Here is a 14,968-nt window from a genome sequence, read left to right as displayed (position 1 = left end):
TAAACTGGTATAAAGATCAAATTCCATGGTATGATTCTTTTTGTTTTGATAACAAAACCAGCTTGTTTAGAAAGGCAGTAGCGGTTCAGTTCTCATGTAGACCAACAAAGCATTTTTTTTAGATTTCAATCACGGGAGCTTTTCCTTCTTCGTTAGGGTAGCCTGTGACAATCAGTCAATTACACGCAGAGATGATTTCTTTATTTTTCTATCCCTCTCCTCCCATGCATTATGTAATTCCACTTTTTTGTTCTGTTATTTCCCCTGCACTTTCTCTGATTCAGCGGAGTGTTATTTCATCTTTTAGTATTTTTTCTTTTGAGTACCATATATATATATATATTTATATATATATATATATTATATATATATATTATATATATATATATATATATATATATTATATATATATATATATATTATATATATATATATATTATATATATATATATATATTATATATATATATATATATATATATATATTATATATATATATATATATTATATATATATATATATATATATATATATATATATATATATATATATATATATATATATATATATATATATATATATATATATATATATATATATATATATATATATATATATATATATATATATATATATATATATATATATATATATGAAGAAAAATTACGTCTTACAGTACTGCGCGACACTTTTATAGTTTTTTTCTCCAAAACATTATACTTGTATAATTTATATATATTTATTAGTATCATAATAGAAAAGAATTAATAGAACGTCTGAAATAAATAATAAAATTAAACAAAAGAAATTAAACTGCGTTTTTCTAATGCATTTAAAACGAGAAAATATTTTTGTTTTTGCTTCTGAAATTTAAAAAGGAAAATTAAGGCACTTTTGAACTAAACTTCTCACATTGAAACATTGAAAATTCTCCTCAAGTTTTTCAAGAGTGATGTGTTCAACATTTTTCAAAAAGAAATTCCAATTTAGCAAAAAAACTCCACCTAATTTGTCCATTTGAGAAATGTGGTTCTTAAATTTTTTAAAACTTTCTTTCGTTACTTACTGCAATTTAGTTTCTAAAGAGTCCCTTTGCCTTCAGACTAACCGTGGGAGGTTTCCGTGGTTTTCCTCTCCATGTAACGCAAATGTGGATTAGTTCTATCAAGATATCCTCCACGAAGACAAATTTCTCCCAATACTTGATCCAGGAGTTCCCTTGTCTTCTAGATTGGGTTCAGAACTTTAAGCTATGATTCTCAAAATTGGATCGGCTGTTCAACGATATTTACAGAAAAAAAACCTTTTTTAAGTTTTTTGCTTGTTATTTTGTTTATATTGAGTTTATGGATATTATTTAAGCATTTGTCTAAGTGGTGTCAACTTGGAATTTATATCAGGAAGAACAATAAAGTTGGAAAAAGGAATATATGAAGACTCACATGGAGACTGGCTAATATTAGTGCTATCTTCTAATTTTTTTTTTAAAGGAAAGACGTTTCGCTGGAGAATAATTGTCTTTTCGGGATAAATTTTGCTTATAGTGGCCAGAAAATGATAACTTGTAGTATTCTTAATCATTGAGCTGCAGTTTTCATTTGATCCTTCTAGCTATTTGGAAAGGGATCGAAATTTTTATTGGTGATATATTCTACTATGCAATAAAAATGTTATAAATTATACATTTAACGATAAAGAGAATATAGAACCTTTTATTGACTTCACAGTTAAAAAAATTGACATTTCACAGTTGAAAAGATTGAACTTTTTCAAGAACTATCTGGATACCCTTGTAAAGTTAACAATTGCCATTTTTAATTCAAATCAATTCTTAACTGACATAACAGTGAATGTTTTAAAATTCAATGAGAATGACAAAAAGATATTCGAAGCCATAAAAAATGCGATTATATCAAGTCAAGAATTCATCAAGTTTTTTACATAAGAATTTTTATTATAAAATCTTAGAAGCATATATAATATCAAACATTAAATTAAGATAAAACAAATAACGTTAAAAGTTAAACATGAAATATATGTAAAAAAAAGTGCAAATAATGTCACAAATTAATATTTTTAAAGCACATTGTTTTAATTTCATTCCTATAAAACACGAGCATGACCTTCATATATTTTGATATGAAAATATTTTGGTATGATTACTAAGCGAATCACATCTGTTAAAATGGATCTCTATTTTACAATAAGAATATTTGGGGCATTTTCATATGGTAAATGCTGTTCTTACATAAGTATTTCAGACGTTAAATAAATATAAATAAATAAATTCCTTAAAACTGATAAATTCGTTATTCCGTGCCATTCAACCTTTCAATTTCATTCTTTCTTTCCTTATTAAATGAATCACTTTCAATAATTTATTTGTACCTTACTAACCTTGCCATCATTATATGCTCTGATTGATTTGCCAGACAAAAGGAATTATTAATGTAAAAATCGAATCATATGGAAGGGCGAATGTAAAATGGAAACTGAAACCATAAATCTCATCGAACATTTAATAACACACGCTCTGTTGAACATCATATACGTATACTTTCATATTTTAAGTAACTATAAAATATACTGCACTTCAACTTATTAAGTTTGTTGGGGTGTAACAGATAAAAAAGAATTTTCTTTTTTATTATTTTAATAGGTATTGATACTTTTTTGAGATTCAAAAATGTATAACTTAACTATAAAAAAAAAACTTTTATCACCAATAAAATTCTAAAACTAAATCAATAGGAAAATTTTATTAAGTATTAATAAAAATTCAATTAATAAGAGCTATTGGATAAGAGAAACTATGCCCCGGATTTTTATATAAATTCATTTTTAAAAATATTCTTGATAACTTTTTCTAAACTATAGCTTTCAGATTCAGTTAAAACTTGGCGGTTCAATGCATGATATGTTGAATTTTTATTTAGCATGCACATTCTCGTTGCTCATTGTTTCAGTTAAATTGATTTTTTACGAGTTAATTGTTATCGTTTTTTAAGTTTAATGTAGTAAATATTCGTCGCAACATTATTTCATTATTGTATATGAAATTTGTTGTTACAGTTAACTTTTCGTTTTAATAAAATACAAAATTTTAATTTTAAAGTTACAAGAAAAAAAACTAAATAATGAAATAGACATATTTACTTTTTTAAGTTTGTACTACTATTTAAATTTGAAATACATATCTCTAGAGTACATTGCTTTTTCCTACAGACGAAGATTAAATTACCTAGCACTGTGTTTTATCAAAAGTAGATATGTATTGGACAAGAATATTTGAACAACTAGATTCCAGTTCGTAACAACTTATAACAAGAGATTAATGATATGAAGTGTAATACCTTTTGACATAACGATAACATTGAATGTTGATTTTAATAGTAAGTTGTCAAGGGAATAAGCGGATATGATAAATATGTGGTCAAGAAAAGCACATGCTTTTAAAGTGCGTGGAAGGATTTTAAAAATAGTGCAAATACTTTTCCCTTGTTGGGAAGTAGACAATTTTGTCAGTTGTCTTGTACATATTGCTTCTGAAAAAGAGGTTACAATTGTGAGAAAACACGATGTTCGGAGTTTTGCTTTTTTGTAATGATACCAGAAATAAATATAAATACCCCATATTTAAACTTCTTTCATACTTCTTTCGTTAAATCAAACAGAAGGAAATATATTTCTCGAAAAAAAAATTTCGTAATAGCAGAAGGTCACTAATTTTTAACTCGTTAAAAATATACGATTTTCATATCTTTAATTTTAACGGTGACTTTGAAATTTGTCTTAATAGTAGACTGTATTCGTACTCGTTATATCAAGCTTTTACTGCATTTAAATTTTTGTGCTATAAAAGTGCTCTAATACTATATTGTACAAATTTTTATGCTAATTACATTAATTAATTATTTAATATTTTGCCATTTATGTAATATATCCTATGTATCCTAAGAAAAATTTCCTAAAACTAATGTGAGAAAATTTAAAGAAGGCGCTTTTGGTAGTAGCTCAGGTTTAAGAGATTATCAGCAACCCCAAGTTTGAAAAACTTCTTCGAAGTAAAAAAAATATTTTATGGGATGCGCTTGGAGAGTACTAAGCAGATTAAGACATTCCTCATATTTATAATGTCTAAGTGCATTTATACACCTATCTAAACAATGGGTACGCATTACAAAAGAAGAAAAACGTAGCCAATTTTCACCTGTTTCTTTGTTATGTTCTTTTGTTTTCTTTAATTTTTATATCTGTGTGTGATTGTGGGGAAAAAGATGGAATATGTTCCGGCAAGAGAAATGTTCTTTTGGCAAAGTACAAACATAGTACCAAATTGATGACAATTGTAATTGATTCAAGTATTAAGTCTGAACCTGCCAGACAATTTAATCATATTTCATTTTACAATATCTAAATAAAATTTTAAGCATATATTCAAGAGGTGTTGTAGTAATGACCATCTTGTCCAATGCTCATAATTTATGAGCATCTCCATGGAGCTTTTTTCGGGAAACATTTCATGGACAAGTTCAGCCGCAAATAAAAAAAAATGCTATCAGCTTCCAGCGCATTTTGTGCAAATCTTCACGTCAAGTTGAAAGAAATTTAAATATCTATAGCACAATAGTGTGAGCAATGAAGGTTTACACAATGCAAAAGAGTATCATTCTTTGAATACTGAGTGATTTCAAGCCGTCTGAGTTGCATTCTATGCATATCTATGTCCATTGTTGAGGACGAACAGAATTGGTGCGGGTATAGAAAGTTTGTTTCGAAGCAAATGCGTCTTCTTTGATTTACACACAACTATGCGTGCATAAATTTCCTTTTCAATGCTCCATAGTTTTTTTTTTGTTCTCGATTGTCACGTTATGATTCGATATAGATTACAGAAAAAGTAACTTTTCATCCGAAAAAAGAAAGAAAAAAAAGTTCGAACAAAGGATTCACAGTGACAACCTTAATTCAAGACTCTTTTTCTTTATTATCTTTTGAATAATCAATGAACTGTTTCATAAAATAGTGCAAAAGCTGATATTTTACTTAAGCTAATGGATAATTCTTGTCTCGCATTTTCTTTAAATGAATTAAATATCATTTTAAGTAGCTTTAAATGGGTCATAAATTGATTTTAGAAAATGATTTCAATAAAGGTTACATCTAGCTAAATTAAATTATCGACAATTTTTATTCTTTAAAAATATAATACTCATATTTTGTTTCGTAAATGTCATAGCAATTAATAGAGGATATAAACAAACTTATGACATTATTTTTTTTTTTAATTTGAAAATTGCAGGAATAACCTAATCAGGATGGGAGCATAATGCGATTCTAATAGCCGGTGCTTTTATGTTTATTTATCATTTCTGAGCTGATTATTCCTCACACTTTAGACAGAATTAGCCCGAATTTTATACGTTAAAAGGATAATACTCCTTTATATTTTGTTATTTAAATGTCTTTGCGTTTAGTAATGAATATAAGCAAACTTATGACACTAGTTTTGTTTTTTAATGTGTGAAAATTGCAGGAATAACACAAACTAGTGGGCTGCGCCCCCTGCCCGCTAACGCTCGCCAACCCCCAAAAATTGCTACGCAATCTTGCATAGTTTGCTTCGCAAATCAAGCTCGCTTCGCTCACTACTAACTTATGTACATTGCAAATGCACAAAATTCTAAGAATCCAAAACAATCATTCAAATCCATATAACAACTTTTTTTAAAAAAAATTACATCTTTTTAGTAAATACTAAGTCATTAAAATAAATTTGAATTCAAATAAAGGACATGTAATTCGTTAAACCTATTAGAAATGTGCTGTAGTATAAAATCTTAAGATAAAATTTCTAAAACTGATATCTCTTTAAAAAGGTTAAAATTTTGGCTATAATTAAGTCTATTAAAAATTGAAATACGTGAATTGCAATGGAAAAACCTGCATAAACAAATAAGTTCCAGTAAAACAAATAAATTCGTGATATAAATCAAAAATCGTCACATAAATTCGTAATATATAAATTCGTGAAAAAAGCGCTTTCGACAAAATACTAAAATAGAGATCTATCCACAAAGACTACTCACTTCTGCCTAGCTTATGCTCGCTCTGGTTATTCCAGTTTTCGTTATTAAAAGCGCTATATGTTGAGCCATCTTAGCTAGATTTGGCATGTGACATTTTTAGCGGCAATCATTGGTCGATTTTCTAGCGTTGCCATTCGGGGAGTTGTAATGAGACTTTTTTTGTCTCCGTGTACGAGAAATATATATATAGATGGCACAAAGATAAGAGTATAACAGAGATGCCAACTTGATCCGGACAGCAAATAAATATTTTAAAGTGGTAGTTTATCAATTGTGATTCTTGCTTTAATAAATTCAATTTAATAGATTTTTATCCACCACTATTTCTAAATAATTAGTAGGCTTATATAATTCACCACTTTATAGTAGTTATATCATGCTATACATTTTAAAAAGCAAGCAAAAATAGTCAAATATTTGCAAAATTCAGTTTGGAGTTATTTACCATTTTTTTAATCATTTTTCCGTGTCCGGAGCGATTGGCATCTCTGGTATAACTTTTTTTTTAAATGCAATCCTAATAGATGGTGCTTTTTCGTTTATTAGTTTATTGCTTCATTACTGAGCAGTTCATTCCTCACTTATTAAATAGAATTAGATTGAATTAATTTCGTTAAAAAGATAATACTCTATTATATTTTGTTTTGTAAATTACTTATAGCGAAAAAAAAACAGACCTTCGACATTAATTTTTTATAGCGTTAAAATTGTGGGAATAAGCTAAGTATTTTTTTAACGCGATCCTAATAAACGGTGGATTTGGGTTTATTATTTCACTACTGAACTGTTCAGTCTTCACACATTTGACAGAATCAGGAATTTTTGATAAAATAAAATTTGTTACAAGAATCCTTTTACTGAATTTTGATCAAAAACAAAATTTTTTTTTAAAAAAAATTAAAAACTTAAAAATTGTAGTAATTTGAAATTCGTATTTTGCACATAACTATGATAAACGTATTTAAAGTTCGTGAAATGAATATCTTTGAACATTTACTCATATTCCTTAAATTTTGTATTTTTTAGTTATTTTTTAAGATGTATCATAGCAAAGTAGGTGGTTTGGCTTATAACATATGATGAATCGTAAGAATGGCTAAAAATATAATAATTGTTAAAAGTCAATTCTGAAAGTTTCGTTTACATGTCAAAGTTACTCAATTTGGAGCTGGTCTCAAAAAAACTATTTTATAGAATACTCAAAGCGTATTTTATTTCTCTCAATTTATTACTCTCAAAAACTGCTTTTTTTTGGTACGCATTTTCTCAGGAATAAAAGTAAAGACAAAAAGCCTATTATTTATCTGTAATAATATTTAATAAGATAGTAATTAATTTCAATTAATATAAGATACTAGGCTAAATACCCGCTCTTTGTACGCGGAGAATAAAAAGAATACTACGTAATCGTGCACAAAACTGAAAGGCGTTTACCGACTCAATTAATAAAGCTGAGATTAATTTTCATTTTTTTAAAAAATTTATTATTTGTTTCCCATTATTTACTTAATCGAATTAAGCAAGGCACGTTTTTTGAGAGTTCATCACATTAGATTAGTGATTAAGTGACGTCTTTTTTGGCACGATGATATTACTCGCGGTGATTCATGATTGTCAAAATTTTCCACTATCAAGTAATTTCTCCGGTACATACCCCTTTCAAAGGGTCGTAAGATACTTATTTTTCCAGTATTGAGATTAAAACTACTCAGTATAAGGGCAGTTTTAATGATTACCAAATATATCAAAAAATACTTCATACCTATAGTAGTATATTTAGTCCTTATTGTATAACTTTTCAGTACTTGAGTTTTAAGCGAAATGCATTTATGAATGGTATCAAACTAAAGTAAAAATTTCAAAAACAAATAGAATTCTTATAAGACCTTGATAAGGAATTTAGAGCATTACCATTCCTCTGTCTGATTTTCAATGTACTGCTTAAACTATTTCTACTGGGTGGAAAGTAGAGGTAGAAAAAAGTTTTTTAATTCTAATTCATTAACATATCAATACAGTATCTTTCCTACCACAGGAAAAAATTTCTGAAAATCCACTGTAGAATTCTTATTAAAACTTCACCAATTACCATAATGCAGTAGTACATATTACCAAAATTAACTTAGCGTCATCCGCGCATGACGATTTTCTACGGTTCCTTTAAACGAATAAGTATTTTTATTTCATGAGTTTTTTCTTTAGCACATAGCTTATTTCTTTTATTTTAATATGCACCCATTGCCCAAATAAAATACCATTGGCATCAATAATAGTATGGCGATTTTTTATGTTTCTCTTATACGAATTAGCATTACTTTTCTATTGATTGATTTTTCCTTTCAATATATAACTAATTTCTTTAATTTCAGTTTTCATTGATTTTAAATTATTTACTTTTATATAAATATTTTTCAAAAGAATTACTATAAATAAAATGAACACGTTTAAATAACTTCAGGAATACAAATTAGGTGACATAGTCCCCCATGCTACTATGTTAACGTTGTTTATTGAATTTATATGACATAGCGAGTAAAAAATAATTAACCATTAAAGTAAGAACAATAAATTCTTTTTTATCAAATACAGCTATAAGCTAGAAAATATCCCTTATGTAATTGTCAAAATATTTGATAAAACAGAATTATATGTAGTTTAATATAAAATCAGAAAATTCCATTTCGTTTTCTGTTCATTCCGCTCGAATGGCTCATGGTAGAATGTTCTAATGTCGACAGTGACTTACCCCGTGCTTCGAACTATCAGTATTCCAAATTTCTTTGCTCTCAGTCCGATGGTTTGGGAGTCTGCAAAGGACAAACAGACATTCATTTATTAGATTTACACTTATAAAACTTTAAGTTTAACTAATAACAACTATCTATATCAGGGAAAGTTCTTCATGTTGTATATTTTGTTGACTAATAATTAAAATTATTATCTCATTTTATTACATTCACCGTGCATTTTTGAACTTCAGGTTATAAAAGTATTTTATATTGTTAAAATTTAGAACAGCCTTTCTTCATACCGATAATGAAAATTCCAACTATTATATTTAATAAAACTGTAATTAAAAAGTACTTACTCAGGCAAAAGTGTAAAAGGAAATGATTCACGAACGTGAATTATTCAAAGCTTCTTTGGTAACATTCTTGAAGAAACAGCAATTCCATCATACATTAACTCTCTAACATATGTTAAGCAATATTTTCTTAACACATAAACAAAATTCTTTCCAAATGTTTTAGCTTGCTTATTATTTTTTTGCAATGCGCCGTGAAACAAAATTCCAATAAACACTATTTTAAAGATTTCGTCATCTAAACTGATCGATTTATTGTTTGTTATGCAATGGTCTTGAAAAATGTACATACTTTCCCTATCACGTCGAAGTATTACTCATAGGAGGTCATGTTGATAAAGTATAAGATTTTAAGCCCCAAAATGGACACAAGCTTCCATTCTTGGATCTTCTAAGGCTATTTGTGTAATACAACGTAAACAATTTTCAACTTTCCGCCGATTTAGAGAAACATAATTAGCTATTGCAGTAGAGAAATTCTGAGATTTTTGCTCTTGGCGATAAAAATATGGGTGTTGAAGACAATCCACAGGCGGAGTGTTGCCGGGAACGGTAGAACTTAGATGAACGCTTGCCTAAAAAATTGCCAAGAATTCCTCCATTTAAAAAGTTTGTTCCAAAACCTTACTCAAGAATAAATATATCTTAAGTATCAAATAAATTTAAAACTCCATTGTAAGCATTTATAAATATTTTTTTCGTAATTTGTACTAACTAAAAGTAAAGGTTTGGCTTTGCACTGTTGAATTATTTATTTTTAACAATGTTAAATTATATTGCTAAATTCTGTAGTTTTTAACTCATAAGATCATATTAGTTATAGTTATTTTGAAATTATAGTTGTAGAAACTTGTTCAAGTACCCTAAAGCAAAAAAAATATAACACGATGCGAAAAATAAATAAATATATAATAAAGCCTCATTCCTTCTCAAGGCCTGATTTATTTTATTTTCTTTACTCATTTTTACAAATTTTTATTTATTTATTTTCATTATTGAAAGCATTATTTTGAACTATTTTTGGAGGTATAAAACATAATTTAACTGTATTTCTGTATTTCTATGCTATCTTGATATAATAAGAAATCTAAAAACATAAAAATTAGAACTAGATAACTAAACTGAAATCAGTTACTCCACTTATATACCACGAATTTTTTTAAAAAAAACTCGCCTATTTTTATATTTTCTTTATTTATGTCGACAACTTAGTGTAACTGAAAGGAACAAGTTTTATCAATTAATTTAAAACTTTCGTTAAAAAATAGATAGTTGAAAAAATTTAATATTTTCGATCGTTTTAGGTATAAACGTGTTACGATAACCACTATATTTCTCAAAACTAACAAAAGTATATACCCTATTCAAAGAATAATATTTAGGTTAAAATAAATTTAGAATTTTTTCCCTATGATTGACATATTCTTCAAAGTTTTATTTTTAATTTCATGCTTTAAATTTATTAATTTTATGGCAAAAATTATTTTTAACATTCTGTTTGAAGTCAAATGTTTGACAATTGGACCGCAAATATTTGTTTGTATTCCCTTCAAAGTATAGAAAACATACTTTCATGTTATCTTTTTCACTTTTTTAAAATTTGATTTTATGTTCTCATTGGTGAAAAATTTGAACACATTTTATTGAAAAGAAAAGGGGAGGCAAGAAAGTTTTCAGTAATTATTTTGTAAATTTCTGATTTTTAAATTATCTAGCTTTGTTTTATATACATATATAAAAATAATTAAGGGGCTCTTTTGAAATTTGTTGACTCAATCTGCTTTCAACTTCGATTTGAATTTTCTCCTTTTTTTATATATATAATCTTGACAAATAGTTAAGACATCAGAAGTAACAGCTTGTTTCTCACTCTCACTAAATGACTGTTGACAAAAAATACAATTTTGGCTCTACTACTCAAATGCAACAGCTTTCTTGAGAATCAGGTTGATTAAATTTCACTTGATCGTCAATTCTTGAAATTACCACCTTTTTCTAAATCCGGTGTCAAAGAGTGTTTTCTTCACTGGCAATTAAATATACAACAACAGCAATTAAGAAGCCTTTCGGCGCCTTTGCGAATCCACAATTGAGACAAGCGTCAATGTCAGTGATGTTTGATTACTTTTCCCGGTGGTTCCAATCTAGGTGTAAGCGTCTCCAGTTGTTTTGAAGACACAGATTCCTTTTTGTTTGTGATAAAACAGGGTAACGCGTTAGTTCATCGTGGGTATATAGTTTTTCTCTACCACAATGCATTAGAAGTACAATTCATTTTGGGCACAATTGGAAACGTTGTACAAAAAAAAAATTTTTTTTCCAATGAAAAGTGTATTTAGAATACTTTTTATGTGATTTCATATGGAAAACTTCACTTATAGAACTTTACTTAAACGCGATTTTCTCCATTAATAAAATTTTATCTTACTCAATTTAATTGGCAAAAACAACAACAATTAATGCCTAAGCTTGAGCACGAACTTTACATTTCTATATTAAACTATATGTAATCACCAAATCTAAGAATATACCTGACTAGTTTAAATAAGAAATTTTGTGTATTCTATCATAAAATATTAAGAGAATAGTTCATTTACCTCATTAGATCCCATTTTATAATTAAAATTTTTCAAAAGGAATTACTAAATTTTTCAAAATTGCAGACATTTTCTAAGTCTTTCAGCAGATAGTAAATGAAGATCATGCAATAAGTTTTTCCTTACAAACAATATCTTTCATGGAAATATTTTTGAAAAAACCGCGTTGAATTAGGTTTTGTGATAATCTTGTGCATTTGATTTATTGTAAGGGAAATTAATTTGTGGCATGGATTTCCTTTTGATATCTTTAAATAAAATAAAAAATGCTTTTTTTATAATTCTCACATTCTTAATATTTTTATGGACATAAATTGTGTATTCAATTTGAGGCAACACACCCTGTTCAAATTAATATTTTTAGCTCTAATCAAAGAATTGAATTAACGAATCGCCAAAGAATTGAATTAATCTGGGATATTCTGAATTCGATTGTCACTCGATGAAGTGGGAGACTATTTTTAGTGATATTGCTTAATTAAAGAATCACCATATTTGAACTTGACTCTATTAAATCAACCTATTTTTAACGTCAAACAAATTTGCATATTTCTAATACTGTAATTACGCTTAATACTTCGTAATATACTTCGAAAAAAAATAAAATTTTAATTACACGTTTTAAATTAGAAGTGTACTGAAATTACTAATTTTTCCAAAATTGATATTATTACCTTTTCATTAACATGTTCTCTTAATGAATTATACTTAAACCTTTTCAGATTTCAATGATATTAAGCGTTTATGAGTTTATTAATAAAAAAAAATGCTTGAAAATATAATTATTTGTTATGAGATCGCTTAAAATGAGTATGCATAGTTCTCCAGATTTTTTATATAGTTTAAAACATGCAAAACTTCTCCAGTGGTTAAAGACATTATAGTCCAAAATAACTCGTACATTCTAAAAGTTAACCATAGATTGTAATTATTTATCATCATAAATAATTTCGATTTTCTCAATGGGCAACAATTTATAAACAGTTTTCATAACCTAAATTTCGAAGCTTTTATTATGGACTATTGCATTTAAATTTTAATTACCTGAACTAAAACTGGCTTTAAAGTGCAAATAAAATATATATAAGTAAGATAAAAGTTTAAACTGGAAGCATTTCATTATCGAAAAATCATATCAGTTCTCGTTTTAAAAGCGCAGAAGCAGCTTCAAAATACTGACGTAAACAGTAAAAATTTTATGAACTTTGTCCATTTTTAAAACGTTGTTGATCATTAGAGTCATCTATTTCTTAAAAGTATGCGCCAGACTGCGTGTCTTCAGTTTTCTCTTCATCCAAAAAGAAAGAATCTCTTCATTACTTTGCGCAGTCGTTTCGAAAATATGTTGCTTACGTGCACCAGATGTGAATTTGGCTGTTAACACAGGAAGGCAAGAAACAGTCATCGGCCCTTCTAAATATACGGAAAAGTAAATAAAAGTCTATCCTATGTCCCTCCTAAAATATAAACGAAGTTTGTTTAATGTTTAAAGACGTATACTTGATTTTATACCTTTGGAGTAATCATCACAATGGTGCGATAGATGTATTGAAAGAATGAATTTTACATGTAGTACATTTTTTTCTCCTATCGGGTCTCATTAACTTTAAAGCCTTTATAAAAAAATCTTTATGACTGAATTAATATATAAACAAAAATGTAGATTTTCAGACCTTAAGAATTGATACTAACCCTCATAATCAATGGGAAACATAGAATAATTTTTATCATTATTACGATTAATATTATTAACACGGACGACTAAGGTATTATTTCTAATGATACAACTCTCGTTTACGACGCTAAAAAATTCCGATGCAATTCCTAAAAAATTCTGTTACACTAAAAAATTACGGAGAAAATTATCGTATAAAGTACCAGCTACTTTGGGTGCATCAACCGTAAAATCCATTTAATGCAAAATTTTATACCTTACTTTTCACAGTAATATTTATTAAATTAGAGTGATTCAATGATTTTACAGAAATATTACTGTAAAAATTACGGTGTATCAGATTTTCTTGCTTCCTAACATGTTCCGATAATTTCAAGCAAATACACGAATTTCAAGCTTCCAAACCTGCTTTATTTTCCCATTTAAAAAACAATGACTTACTTTTAATACTTTTGTTTTGAGGTATATTTTATTTTCTATTTGATAAATTGTATCTTTGTGATTTGATGTATCTACATAAGATGAAATGATTAAAAAACTATACTTGTTAAGTATTGTAAATAAAAAAGCTGTTCGAAAGCACAACACAATTAGACTTGGCGTAAATGTATTGTAAACAGCTTTTATGGTTAACGTTACTGACTATATGATCCAAGATAAACCGAAATGTTTCTGTTTGTTCGATTTCTTGCAAATAATAATAAATGTTTTTATGAAGAAAAAAATGTCGGAATTCAGGAAAAGCAGGAAAGCATTTTCTGTCCCGCGAGCATTAGTACATACTTTTCAATTTTCTCTTATGTCCTAAATCATAGATGGTGATTATTATTTTTTTTTTTAAAAAAAAACTTCATAAAAATTTCAATCCATCAGTGTGAACAAGGCAGTCCATCATCCCGTAACAGGTAAAAGATGGTTCAACTTTCATTTTCGTAACATTCCATCAGAAAATTCGCACTTGGCATATCTTCACTAGGTGAGCACTTTTCTCCGGAAAAGAATGCAAAATGTCAGGTTTATATCATTCGTACACCTTTTGTTCTATTTGGCGGGATCCGGATGTGGAGGAGATCAGCTGCTTGTGCCAGAACAGCTGCCTACCCCTTCTTCCTTGTCACCTGGCTTACACCCACATTCGGTCTCCGGGTCACAACATAGTTCTCCTATTTGGGATACCTAAATGTTTCGTTTTTTGTTTGAGGAATACATTTTAATTGTAAGAATATACGGAAAAAACAATTCTGATAAAATTACTATACTATATGGTAATATCATTTCTTGTAAAAAAATTTAAAAAAAAAACACCTAATTTATGTAAATAGAACTAAATTATACGGTATTTAAACATCTCGTTTAGTAATTTTTTCCTTCATACTGTAACGGTTTACCGAAAATTCCGGTTCTCAAAATTGCAGTTCTTATTAACACATTTTTCGAACAAAAATACCAAAATGAATAGTAACTTTAACCGAATATATAATTTTTATGCCACGAAATTATGATAAAATTACTAAATTCTACCA

At 27.7% G+C, this 14,968-nt stretch overlaps 1 protein-coding gene and 1 long non-coding RNA gene across 7 annotated transcripts in view; one reads left to right on the top strand and one right to left on the bottom strand.

Annotated features, from left to right (window-relative positions):
- LOC107438011 (uncharacterized) overlaps positions 1-14,968 on the top strand; it is a 162,249-nt gene that overhangs the window by 84,415 nt on the left and 62,866 nt on the right. The window lies entirely within an intron of this gene.
- LOC122269130 (uncharacterized) overlaps positions 1-14,968 on the bottom strand; it is an 87,723-nt gene that overhangs the window by 59,375 nt on the left and 13,380 nt on the right. The window contains exon 2 of the long non-coding RNA XR_006224994.3: positions 8,835-8,895. This is a non-coding gene — a long non-coding RNA (uncharacterized LOC122269130). The remainder of the gene's footprint in view (positions 1-8,834; positions 8,896-14,968) is intronic.

The sequence above is a fragment of the Parasteatoda tepidariorum genome, chromosome 3, assembly GCF_982258835.1.
Source record: "Parasteatoda tepidariorum strain Cologne lab strain chromosome 3, Ptep-v5.0, whole genome shotgun sequence".
Classification (NCBI taxonomy): domain Eukaryota; kingdom Metazoa; phylum Arthropoda; class Arachnida; order Araneae; family Theridiidae; genus Parasteatoda; species Parasteatoda tepidariorum.
Note: the sequence above shows the minus strand (reverse complement) of the source record. Positions and strands in the feature narration are given on the sequence as shown.